The sequence below is a fragment of the Equus caballus genome, chromosome 5 (genome assembly GCF_041296265.1).
Source record: "Equus caballus isolate H_3958 breed thoroughbred chromosome 5, TB-T2T, whole genome shotgun sequence".
NCBI classification, from domain to species: Eukaryota; Metazoa; Chordata; class Mammalia; order Perissodactyla; family Equidae; genus Equus; species Equus caballus.
This window is the reverse complement of record NC_091688.1, coordinates 21,901,552-21,913,341: the sequence shown is the minus strand read 5'-3', so window position 1 is coordinate 21,913,341 and position 11,790 is coordinate 21,901,552. Positions and strand designations below refer to the sequence as shown.

Here is an 11,790-nt window from a genome sequence, read left to right as displayed (position 1 = left end):
ACCATATATACATATATCAAATCATTATATTGTACCTGTTAAACTTATACAATGTTATATGATGTCAATTATATGTCAATAAAGCTGGGAAGAAAAGACCCAGTTATGGACTGAATCGTACCCCCCAAAATCCATATGTTGAAGCCTTACCCCTCAGTGTGACTGTATTTGGAGAGAGGGCCTTTAAGGAGGTGAAAAAGGTGAAATGAGGTCATAAAGGTGGGGGCCTACTCCAATGGAACTGGTGTCCTTATAAGAAAAGGAAGAGACAGCAGGGATGCTGGCACAGCGGAAAGGCCATGAGGACACAGAAAGAAGGTGGATGTCTACAAGCCAAGGAGAGAGGCCTCAGGAGAGACTAAGTCTGAGGGCAGCTTGATCTTGGACTTGCAACCTGCAGAACAGTGAGGAAATACATTTCTATTCTTTTAGCCCCTCAGACTGTGGAATTTTGTTACAGCAGTTTGAGTTGACCGATACAGATGCCAACAGCACCCTGAGCTCCCTCCCTTCCCTGATGTTGAGAGTAAAAATACTAACATACATATTCATGCAGCACAGAAGGGGAAGCCATGGAAATACTGTCTCCAGTGACATAGAGAGTGTTTAAAATCATTTATATTAGCAAAAAGGGGCGGGGGGAATCGTACTGCAAAGTCTCACCATTTTTGTGTAAAGAAGAAAAAAGTACAACTGAGTTATTATCATCCATTTTTTTAAATTAGTTTAAACGACAAATGAAAAGTCCATTTTGACATTCAGAGGTGAGAAACAAATGGGTTTTTTGGCACTGTATTTCCTGTTTTATTTCCAGTTAGGATGTAAAATCTTGGGAATAACATTTCGGTTTTCCCAAGTGTTCATTTCATTCAAAGCAAATTAGTCAGAGAACCACAACCTGTGTAAATCCATCATCATGGGGGCCCTTGATCTCAGAACACTACTGTGCTGAATCCTGAGATAAATCTTTATGCCAGAAATCCTATTATTTAGAAGTACAACAAAAATAACAATAGGAGATGACATCAGGATGGTGAAAACATCGCACTCTCCTTCCTTGCGTATCAGAAGAAGCTAACATCCGCTCATCACTGGCTAAAGCAACAATACCAGAGCCTGTGAACTATCTCGTTGGCTCCAATATAAATAATCTTCTGTTCTCTGGAAAAATTCTTTTTTCACTCCGCAGCTTCAGAAAGACCATTGGCATGGGCACACAAACACCTTCTGAAGATGGTGTGGAAATATCATTCAGTGAGTCGAGAATAGATAAGGATGTGTTTTTACACTTGTGGATAAGTAGATACTGCTTGGAGTCTAGTGAACGCTTTTGTCAACACGTCCTTTCCCAGTTCTTAGCCTCTGGCTGATTTAAAGCCCTTACAGAGGGTACTGGTTGGGGGTGGGGGACGAGTGCAAATAGGTAGAAGAAATTGGCAAGAGTGCAATAGAGATAAAATTGAAGAGATGAGGCAAGGCGAGAGGAAACATCTGGAGCACCTGGCGGGGGACATTTTAGGCTTCTCGCCTGAAGTAGCTCATTATTGACTCTTCTTCATTGTTGGCCTATGATCTGGTCTTTCCTGCTATTGCAGATTTCTCAAAAAACAAGTAGGACAAGAACAAACACTGCCGTTTGCTTTTAAGGTTCACGAGATCCTCTCCAATGGCACACGCAGATCCTGCTTCAATAATTTACAACTAGTTGGACTCTTTACTTGAGCTACTCCTTAAAACACCACTGAACTTGAAGAACATATAGCAAGGAAACTAGTTAGGATCTTTCTGAGTCACTCAGACCTGATCACAAATCTAAGAGAAAGCCTTGCTACCGTGTTCTTCAGGTCTGACGAGGTTGAGTACCTTTTATTTTCAGGTGACAGTACATTTATCTAGAATGTTCAGAGAAAAGAGTACTTAAATTTTTTTTCAATTTTATTTTATTGTGACAAGAAGAGTTTACCCTCTCAACAAATTTGTAAGTGTACCATACACTATTGTTGACTATAGGTACAACGTTGAAGAGCAGGTCTCTAGAACCTATTCATCCTGCTTAACTGAAACTGTATGCCCATTGCTTAGCAACTCCCAATTCCCCCTCTAGCCCCTGGCAACCATCACTCCTCTCTTTGATTCTATGAATTGAACTATTTTTAGATACCTCATATAAGTGGAATCATGTAGTATTTATCCATCTGCGACTGGCTTATTTCACTTAGCATAATGTCCTTAAGGTTCGTCCACGTGACTTGGAACATGGATGTTTAAATCAGTAGACTCAAGTGAGATCCATCTGATCCTGAAGCCCTCTGAGCACGGGTAGACCTCTCCGTGTGCATCTAGCACATGTTCCTGAGTCTGGCAGAGCCTCAGGCTCTGATGCCAGCCCTCAGTCACTGGGAGCAATTCTATAGAAGCAGGACGTTTAGTTGATGCATCACAGACATTGCTTTGGAGAACAAGGGTCAGATGTCTTTTGACTTGTCATTTTTTTTTTATTTTCTCAAAAATGAAAAGTCTAGGGGCCGGCCTGGTGGCACAGCAGTTAAGTTTGCACGTTGTGCTGCGGCGGCCCGGGGTTTGCTGGTGTGGATCCCAGGTGTGGAACCTTGCACTGCTTGTCAAGCCATGCTGTGGCAGGTGTCCCACATATATAAAGTAGAGGAAAATGGGCATGGATATTAGCTTAAGGCCAGTCTTCCTCAGCAAAAAGAGGAGGATTAGCAGCAGATGTTAGCTCAGGGCTAATCTTCCTCAAAAACAAAAAAAAATCTTGAAAAAAAAAAGAAAAGTCTAAATACTTTTGTCACCCTTATCTCTTCCCTCCAATTCAGTTACAGATTTCTTTGGACATGTCATTCATAGTATGTCCAAGACATAGCTCTTTGGTGACTAAATTAATTAAGTGGACATCTTATTAACAGCAAGAATAAGAAAAAGGAATTCATGGAGATTTGGATTTCAAACAATATCACATTACGCTTAATCACACATAGAGTCAAGATGAAATGTATACCTATACATCTTTGTCCATTATATTTTCAAAACATTTCCTTACAAAATATACCTTACCCCACAAACAATTGTTCTTCACACATTATCAAATCAGGTTGAGTCTCAGCCAATTCCCAACTCTCTATCTCACCAGAAAGTTAGTGTATAAAGAGGTTCTGAAATAAGTGGCACATTAGCTCTGACTTAAAAATCTGTTTTGGATATCAGAGATACTAACTTTAGTCGTGTTTGTTGTAATAGCTCTTAAGCTCAACGTTTCCTTTAGACAAGTACCTTTTTTACAGAGTACATTGTTCTGTAAAAATAGATTTTGTTTTTTAACTGAAAATTTAATGATGTGGATAAAATATGTCAATCTTCCTCTTTAATCAAAATGCTTAGAAATTATAAATGTATTAAGTAACTATTATTTTATCTTCTTTTTCTGTCAGTCACATTCATTTTCAAACACTGGCGTTTTAATTGAAACAATATTACTTTACTCAGAAATGGGGGGAAATGGTGAGGATGGAAGAACAGGCTGGTTAGGACCAGGAGGATTGCTGATGTGACCCCCTCTGGGTACAGAGAACCCCTGCTCCTCTATCTAGTTACGCTGCTGGGTAGGACTTCTCAGTCAGATATACAACCCATGGCAACAATGGCTACCAGCTATTGAGCGCTTACGTGGAACTATGGGTGGTATTTATATAAATTATTTCATTGAACACTAACAGCAAACCTACAAAATAGATGCTATTATACACATTTTGAGATGAGGAAACTGAATACTAATGAGACTAAGCAACATGGCCGTTGGTAAGTGACAGAGCCGGAATTTGAACCATCACGGCAGTGGTTCTCATTGTGGCAGTGGGCATCTCTGAGGCCAAACTATTTTCATAACACTAAAACTTTATCAATTTTTTCCTTTCATTCTCTCATGAGTATACCGTCTAGTTTTCCAGAAGCTACATGATGTGTGTTGTCAGCGGCACTCAGACAGCTAATAAAATGTGCCCTTGTGTATGCCTGTACGTTAAAAATTTATGTTTCAATTTCTAACATAGCAAATGTTTATAGAAGTAGCCTACATAAACAGAAGCTCTTCGGAGTCCTCAATAATTTTTAAGAGCCTGCAAAGCAGTTCTGAGACAAGAGAGTTTGAGAACCACAGCATTCCATTATACCACCTTCCACGGATCAAAGATACCCCAACCTCTGATTTGAAGTAGCCCAGTAAAAAGCAGTTTCCAAACAAAGAAAACATTGTCAATAAAGTTTCCCTAAACAAACAAAAAACCCCAAAGATTTTTGTTGTATTTTATGGAGTGAGACTTCTTCCTGTCAAGGCTGAAGAGAAGTGGTGAGTTGGTTCCCAGGCATAGTTTTAATGTAGATTTTCACTGAATCCTAGAGATGTCTTTATGAACTGTTTTCATCATCGCTTCTACCTAGGACTTCCTCTTGATGTCAAATAGCAAATTTCCCTCCTTTATAGGACATAGTATAAAACTTAAAACCCTGGTTAAGGATCTAGGGTCAGATTGCCTGGTTTTAAACCCTGGCTTACCAGATATGAAATCACAGGCAAGTTATACTTACCCTGTCTGAACTCATTTCCTCATCGACAACATATAATAATATATACTATTATAACAATAATAATTATTTCATAAGGTTATTGGGAGGATTAAATGAGATCATGCTTCTCAACAGTGAATGAAATAAAAACTATTTAAAATGCTTAGCCTTAGCGCATCGTAAACAGTCAATACATCTCAGTTATCATTACTTTACTTTTGGGTCTGTTGTTAGCTGAACAGACCACTCAGTGTGGTCTTTTTTCCCCCTAAACTCCACTCTGGCTTCAATGAACAGTTGGTTCTTTCTGCAGCAAAAAATTAATTCTTCCTCTTCTATCACATTTTTAGCAACAAAGTGACAAAATAATCAGGAAAATTCTCAAGAGGCATGTCAGCTTGTTGCTTCTCCCTTTGGAAGAAGCATCTGTCTAAGATGGTGATTCTGAAGAAGGTATAAATTATGGGTCTTTCTCTTAGACCATCTCTGCTGAGACCATGGGTGTGACTTGGGGTAGATCTCATCCCTTTTGAGCCTCATTTGACCCTAATGAGAAGGGAAGGGGTTTCACTACAAAGTTTACAAAGATCCTCGCAATTGCATCATTCTCTGGTTATATATTTTCAGATGTAAGCATTATTTCCCCCCTGAAAAAGCAACAGAATATCCAATGTGCTCATGGCTTTGTTCTATAATATTATATTTAAGTAAAATTGAGTAAATTTTGCAAACAATAATTACAAGTATTACAAAATGTCCACGTAAATGTATTGTTCTCTATATTTTCCAGATAAAACACAGATTTTAATATGTGCATGGTGTTTTATCCATTTTCTTGAGAATTTCTGATTTATCATAGGAACATAATCTAATCCTAGACTGATTTCCCTAAGGGATTAGTCAACATTTATTTTAATGCCTTTTAAATCCTTGGGTTCATAAAATCTTACATTTCTCAATTTGAATCCAATCTTGATTTCCTGGAAATCCTGGTTAATGTCAACAATCCCTTGAATCCTCAAAGAGTAGCTGATAACGTGTGGAAATATTTGAAGCAGATTAATTTTTAGTGATCACAGCTTTCCGACATGGAAAGCAAGATACCTTTAATTTTGTTTGTTCACACATTTTAATGAGGAAAACAAAAACAAACTTTTCAGTTAGTTGGTCATCAAATAGTTATTGACAATTTTGTTTATGATGCTATAATATTAATAGGCTAATTTATTCAATTAAGCTAATGCCTTGAATCTAAATGGCATATATCATTCCTTTATTTTTTTCTCCACACCACTGTTATTTACAGAGATTGTATGTATGCTCATCTATTCATAGATGTTCTTCAGTGCATTTCTATTCTTATTTTCTATCAAGCCATCTAAAAATGCAAGATGAATAAGATATTAATATATACAGTATCCATATATAGTATATATAAAAATATAGTAAATGTATTTTATGTATTAGCATACATACATATATAGTATATATTCATATGTATACATGAGCCTATGAGTTTTAGTATAAAATTATTATATTATTATTATTAATTTATTATAAAATAAGCAGCAACTATATTTCTTACATTTATTGTATCACTTCCTCCCTCCCATATCCAGTAAAATAATGTTCTGCACATTGGGAGAGAAATAATCAACACCGACTCCTTGCTGCCATTTTGGACAGTGGAGTACCAGTGCTGGAGAACTGAACCCACTCTATGACATTTCAAGAGAAGCTCTCGTGACGTTAGTCAGGTGTGAAGGGGTAATAAACATTTACTATCATCACCATCATCATCTTCGTTATCATCTGTCAAGTCTGATCATCTGGGAACTCCCTGAATGGACTAGTCTAAGGTGACATTTGAGTCTGTTTCTCTCATTTGTGTTACTCTATTGAGGGAGGAGGTAGAGAGAGAAGATCATGGAAAAGAAGACAGGGCTGTTCTCCACGGTTTTTGGAAATACTCTCTAAAGCTCCTGCTTTGAGAATTAGTAACAGCCTGGAAGATGAGGGGAAAGTGAGGAAACGTATAAAGACACAGGAAAGAAAAGATTTGCAAATCATCTGAACAAGAGGATCCTAAAAGAGGACAACGAGAGGGGGCAAAGAGAAGAGAAAAGGCATGAAAGGGACCCTGGGAAGGCTGCTGTGCTGGATGCCGCTCAGCGGCTCCTGGGAATGCATGATGGATGGCATCAGTCACGAAAGGCAAGCTTTCAGGCCTTCTTCCAGTGTCTGAATGCCAGTGTGACTGGCTAATTCAAAATGAGAATTCTGTGGAGGAATTATAAAGTCACACCTTCCGAAATCTTATTTTAGACAGGTAACACTCTCTTATATGGACTTTTAAATAATTTAAAATTGAAACTGAGTCTAAAATTATACAAGAAAATGTGTGGAGATTTTGACTTGCTATTCAAAAAAGAGGGAAGCCCATTTAGTTAGGATTTGTCTACGTGGCCGACAGAGCCAATCACACAATGGCCCTCCCAGCCTAAGGCAGATGGCTCCACAGAACAGGACAAACCGCCAACACAGACTTTCTCCAGGGGAACATTGGTCTAAGTTCTCATTCACCCTAAATGTGTAGGACCCCTTTGACCTTGAGAAAGTGCTAAGCCTCCCCACACCACCACCCGGCAAACCGAGTCAACTGTGGTTCTCCAATGAACACTGCTTTGATGTCAATGGCCAGGCTCAAAGGCAGCATCGGAAGATGGTTAATGATACTATGCTTGGTCCTGTCTTTCAATTCGAAACAGAAGTATCAGAGCATTCTTGTTCCATGCCCTAAGGTGCTAGATTGCAAAATATAGTGTGCATCAGAATTTCCCAGGCCGTTTGTTGAAACTGAGGATTGTTTGGAACTCCCTGCCCTCACCTATCCTGCCACCCAGCTACTGATTCCTCAGGTCTGGGGTAGAGTTAGGAATCTGCGCTTCAGTCAGCCCTTCCAGGTGATTTTGACGCAGATGGTCTAAACACTTGGAGACATATTGCAGACATAGTCTCAGTATATTTTTTTAATGTCATGCTACTTCTTGATGTTTGTCACATTGTAAGCCTTCTAAATCTATAAAATTTAACCCTAGGAAATCAAAATCTTTACTATAGGCACTAAAACCTCATGTCAATTTCAAGGAAAGTGTGTGTGCAGATTGATGCAGAAGATAAACTATCCAAAGTCCCTTCACTTTGGGTCCCCTGTGACTCTGTATTTGGACGGAGCTCTGTCTGCCCCTGGTGTTGTGGGAGGAGAAATACACTTCCCAAAGTGATCGCTCCATAGGAGGGAAATGAAAGCATTAATGCCCAGGCTCAGAAACATGTTAGTAATTCCACGTGATGTCAAAGGTGGGAGATTAGGACTTTTTCTATTTCCTGAAGGTAAACAAGAAAATTTGCATTCAAAAGGATGAGTCTTCTGAGGACAGCCTGAAAAAAAGATGTATCTATGAGGACAACTTGTTAGTATTCCTTAAATTCATTCAGACCCAACTGCTATACCCCGGGAGGAAGAGAGCAAGATGGAGGCTGTGGGTGGTTCTTGGGGCCTCCGTTCTGCGGCAACACGTGCCTCAAGGCTCTCTGCGGTCAAGGCTGACGATCTACCCGGGAGAAGCAGCTGGTGTTACTGCCGAGATGAAGGAGAACAGGCAAGCTTTTCCACTGCTGTCTGACCAGAGGCTAGAAAACACCTACTGCATAACAGGCTCCCAATAAATATTTGTTGAATGAATGAACTCCCTGATACATTGGTTGTTAATGTTCCTTTTGAAAGAATTTAAATTTTTTAAATCTATGCACACCAAAAAAAAAAAGGAAATTTAAAATATTTTATATTGTTCTGGATTTCCCCCTTTTTTGTTAGCATAGGCATAGATATTTTCATAGGGTTGTAATTGAGTGTGTGCAAATTACAAGTCAAAAGTTGTTTCATGAATCTGAATTTCTTCTCCAAAAACGTTCCAAATGGGCTCCAGGAGGCCTTTCACTTTTCTCACCCACCCATGGCTGCCTCTCTGACCTCCAGGACCCAATAGTGCTCTCCTTCAGACCTCCAAGAGGCTCATGTCTACCTGTCCACAACCTGTGGCTTCCAGAAGTCTTCTCAGTTAAAACCAGGTCTACAGAAAATGAAGAAAAAAGAGCTGATTTCAGTTGCCTACGGCTGCCTGATTGAGAATTTCCTTGGGTAAATTTAGGCAAAATGATTTGTAGCCCTTTCCTCCTCCTTTGAAGATATAGGGGTTTTCAGAACGGTTGATCACCCCTTCTCCTCAAGTCATCTCCTGCCCCCCAAACACACACACGCACACCATCATTGTCTAAGCCGAGGTCCAACTAACTGCCTCTGGGAGTATCCCTACAAATCTTCATCTTTTCCTCAGAAACATTCTCACCTGGTTTTGCCATCAGTGACATAAAAACTAAGTTTCCTGTATTCTTGGCTGTGGTTTCTTTCTCTTCTAGATTTTTTATTTAATATGGTCTTAAATTCAAAACGGTCTACACTATATTGATTATGAAAGAAAAGAAAAACTGGCAGAGAAACATTTCCATTTTAGATTATATTTTTTTTAATCTTCAATAATAGTTGTTTCCATCCCATGTGGCTTCACCACGTCCTATCTTAAATTTTGCTCTATAGCTGGTACAATTGCCCAGAAGGCCCAGCAATGTCCCTGTAGTGAAAACAACCTAATGTGACTCCAAACTTGCCTATTTAAGAAGGACAAAAGTCACCATCTAATTATCATCGTGGCAAGGAAGCTGCCGAGTGAGCGTAGTTCGTCCAGGTGAGACAGACACCTTTAGCTCTCTAAACTGCGATTAGCTAGCTGACTAACAATGCAAAATCCCCAGAAAGACCCAAAAGGTCCAATGTGCTACCTCCTATTGTTCTTTGCTCTCTGTGCTTTTCTCCCTTGCTTCTCTCCTCTCTAACCTGTCAGTGTAGGTCTCAGAAGACAGATATAACGGGGGTGGGGGGAATTATCATGAAGAAACACACAAGATAATGAGATGAAGTCATTGACAACCCACTACACAAATACATGGCACTACAGCAATAGTCATAGCTTCATCTGGAAAGTGTATAAAACAGTATTGTAAATCAAGCATTCTTTTCATTTTTTTGCCTTACATGATCATTTCAAAGATGCCTTATCTTCACTTCTAATAGACCAAGACTTGAAAAACCCTCTGTCCCTGCTTAGCTATTTGTCAGAGAGCTAATGATGAATAAACACTTAGAAGTACTCAAGGAGCTTTTTTACTTCAGAGAATCTTAAAGACAGAAGGGTCTTCAGATCTCGTCTAGTTCATTGGTTCTCAAACTTGCTTTTGCTGGACCTACAACTAAAGATTCTGATTATGGACACTGAATAGAAGCCTGGAATGTGTTCATTTAAAAAGCCCCAGAGTTGTTCTGACATCCAGCCAATGTGGACAAATCTAGTCCAAACATCTGATTTCTTACACAAGAAACAGAGAGACTAAATGAATTGTTAATGAGGCATTTAACTCCCCTTTGAAACAAAATAAATATTTTTCGTTATTTAACAAACATTTATCGCGTGCCTTCCATGTGTCCTGATCTATATTAGGCAACGATCGTGTGAAGACAAAAATCATGGGAATCTTGTGCTCAATCATCTTACTTAGTCAAAGCAAATAATCATCCCCTAATTATTAAATGTGTCATTAAGCAAATAGTCAAAGCATTTGCAAACTATGAATGTTGTGGAGACACAATGCGTAATTCTGGCTTCTCTATATTTGGACCCTGGAGTTCTTTGTAAAGCAAATACCCTTACACTGGTTTTTCTTTTCAGCAAATCGTGGTGACTTTTAACGTGTGATGGAGCAACCTAAGGATTCCATATCACCGATTTGGGAAGATTATAAATAACCTTCATATATCAGCTGGACTGACCAGCCAGAAACCATCGTGGTTTGACCTCAGTTGACTTTCATAAATATACTTGCTCAGAATGTGAGAGGAGGGCATATAGGGAGACAGCAGACTTCACCTTTTCCAGAACTATTCTGTCGCCCCCTCTACAGAAGATATAAGGTAACAACCACCTTCGTGTGTATTGAGATTCTGAACATGCATTTCCTTCCCAACAAGTCAACGCTTTTGCTGAGTGCTGTCCCGGCGCTGTCGTCTCAACTGCCCCATTTGTACGAACCCTTACATCTGCCGGTGACCCAAGCTCCATGTGGAAACTATGCAGCTTTGGGAATCAAGCTGGACAGCACTTGAGTTCCTTTTCCATTCCCATGGCCAGTGCGGGTGCATTTACTCCCTGAAATAGTGCTCTGGAAGATTAGGAAAGGCATTCATTTTCCACTAACTGCACACAAACACTGTGAGCTGAATCAGGTGCTCATTGATGCCTCATATAATTCTGCTTTCCGAGTTACTTCTAGCTCTTCCACGTCTTTTCTTGTGCCATTTGGCACAGTGACTCAACTCCATAGGAAACTAACTTTTGGATTCTTTCATTTATATTTAGATTCTCTTGTTTCCCATTTGGGACAGAATTTTACTAATAAATGCTTAAATACCAACTCCACAGTTATGAGTGATTTTTCATTGCCGGAATAAACACTGATCAACTAATTATATAAGTAGATCCTTGACTGGCTTTGGGAAAAGTCCTTTTATTGTTAAGAACAAACGATAGTAGGAAAATTCCATGCTGATGGAGACACAATGCTCAATAAGGGAAAATCAGAAATATTATGGGTATACCACTAACCTTTTGAGAACAGCATCCTGAAGGATGATGATCATCCTCTTCTACAAATTATCCTTTGTCCTATTTTCTGGGGAAAGTCCTGAGATGGATGGACCATAAGTCTCACTTAAAATTGAATCTGATGTGCTTGTTTTTACGAAAGAACATAGATACAAATATAGACTTGAGCCTCCCAAAGGTGAATTACTTATGGGTTTATAAGGTTCAGCTATCCTACAGTGACCTTGCTCACCCCTTTATTCTTGTCTGTATCCAGGATGAATTAAATATAAATAAAATTACCCCAGACTAGGATGTGGTGGGAACTTTAGTCTCATGACAAGGAATCCTTTTTATAGCATTTTAATCATGCATTTCCTCTTAGAGTCCGACTGTGGAGAAAGATGATCCTCCTTGGTGACAATGTCTCCATGCCATCACTCTCTCAGAGCCAAAG

The 11,790-nt window shown here is 39.2% G+C and overlaps 1 long non-coding RNA gene across 1 annotated transcript; it reads left to right on the top strand.

The window, feature by feature from the left end:
* Window positions 1-234: 234 nt before the first annotated feature.
* Window positions 235-11,168, top strand: LOC138924360 (uncharacterized). Its single transcript, XR_011439406.1, has 3 exons — window positions 235-404; window positions 6,198-6,907; window positions 10,422-11,168. It is a non-coding gene; the product is annotated as an uncharacterized lncRNA (long non-coding RNA).
* The last annotated feature ends 622 nt before the right edge of the window (window positions 11,169-11,790 follow it).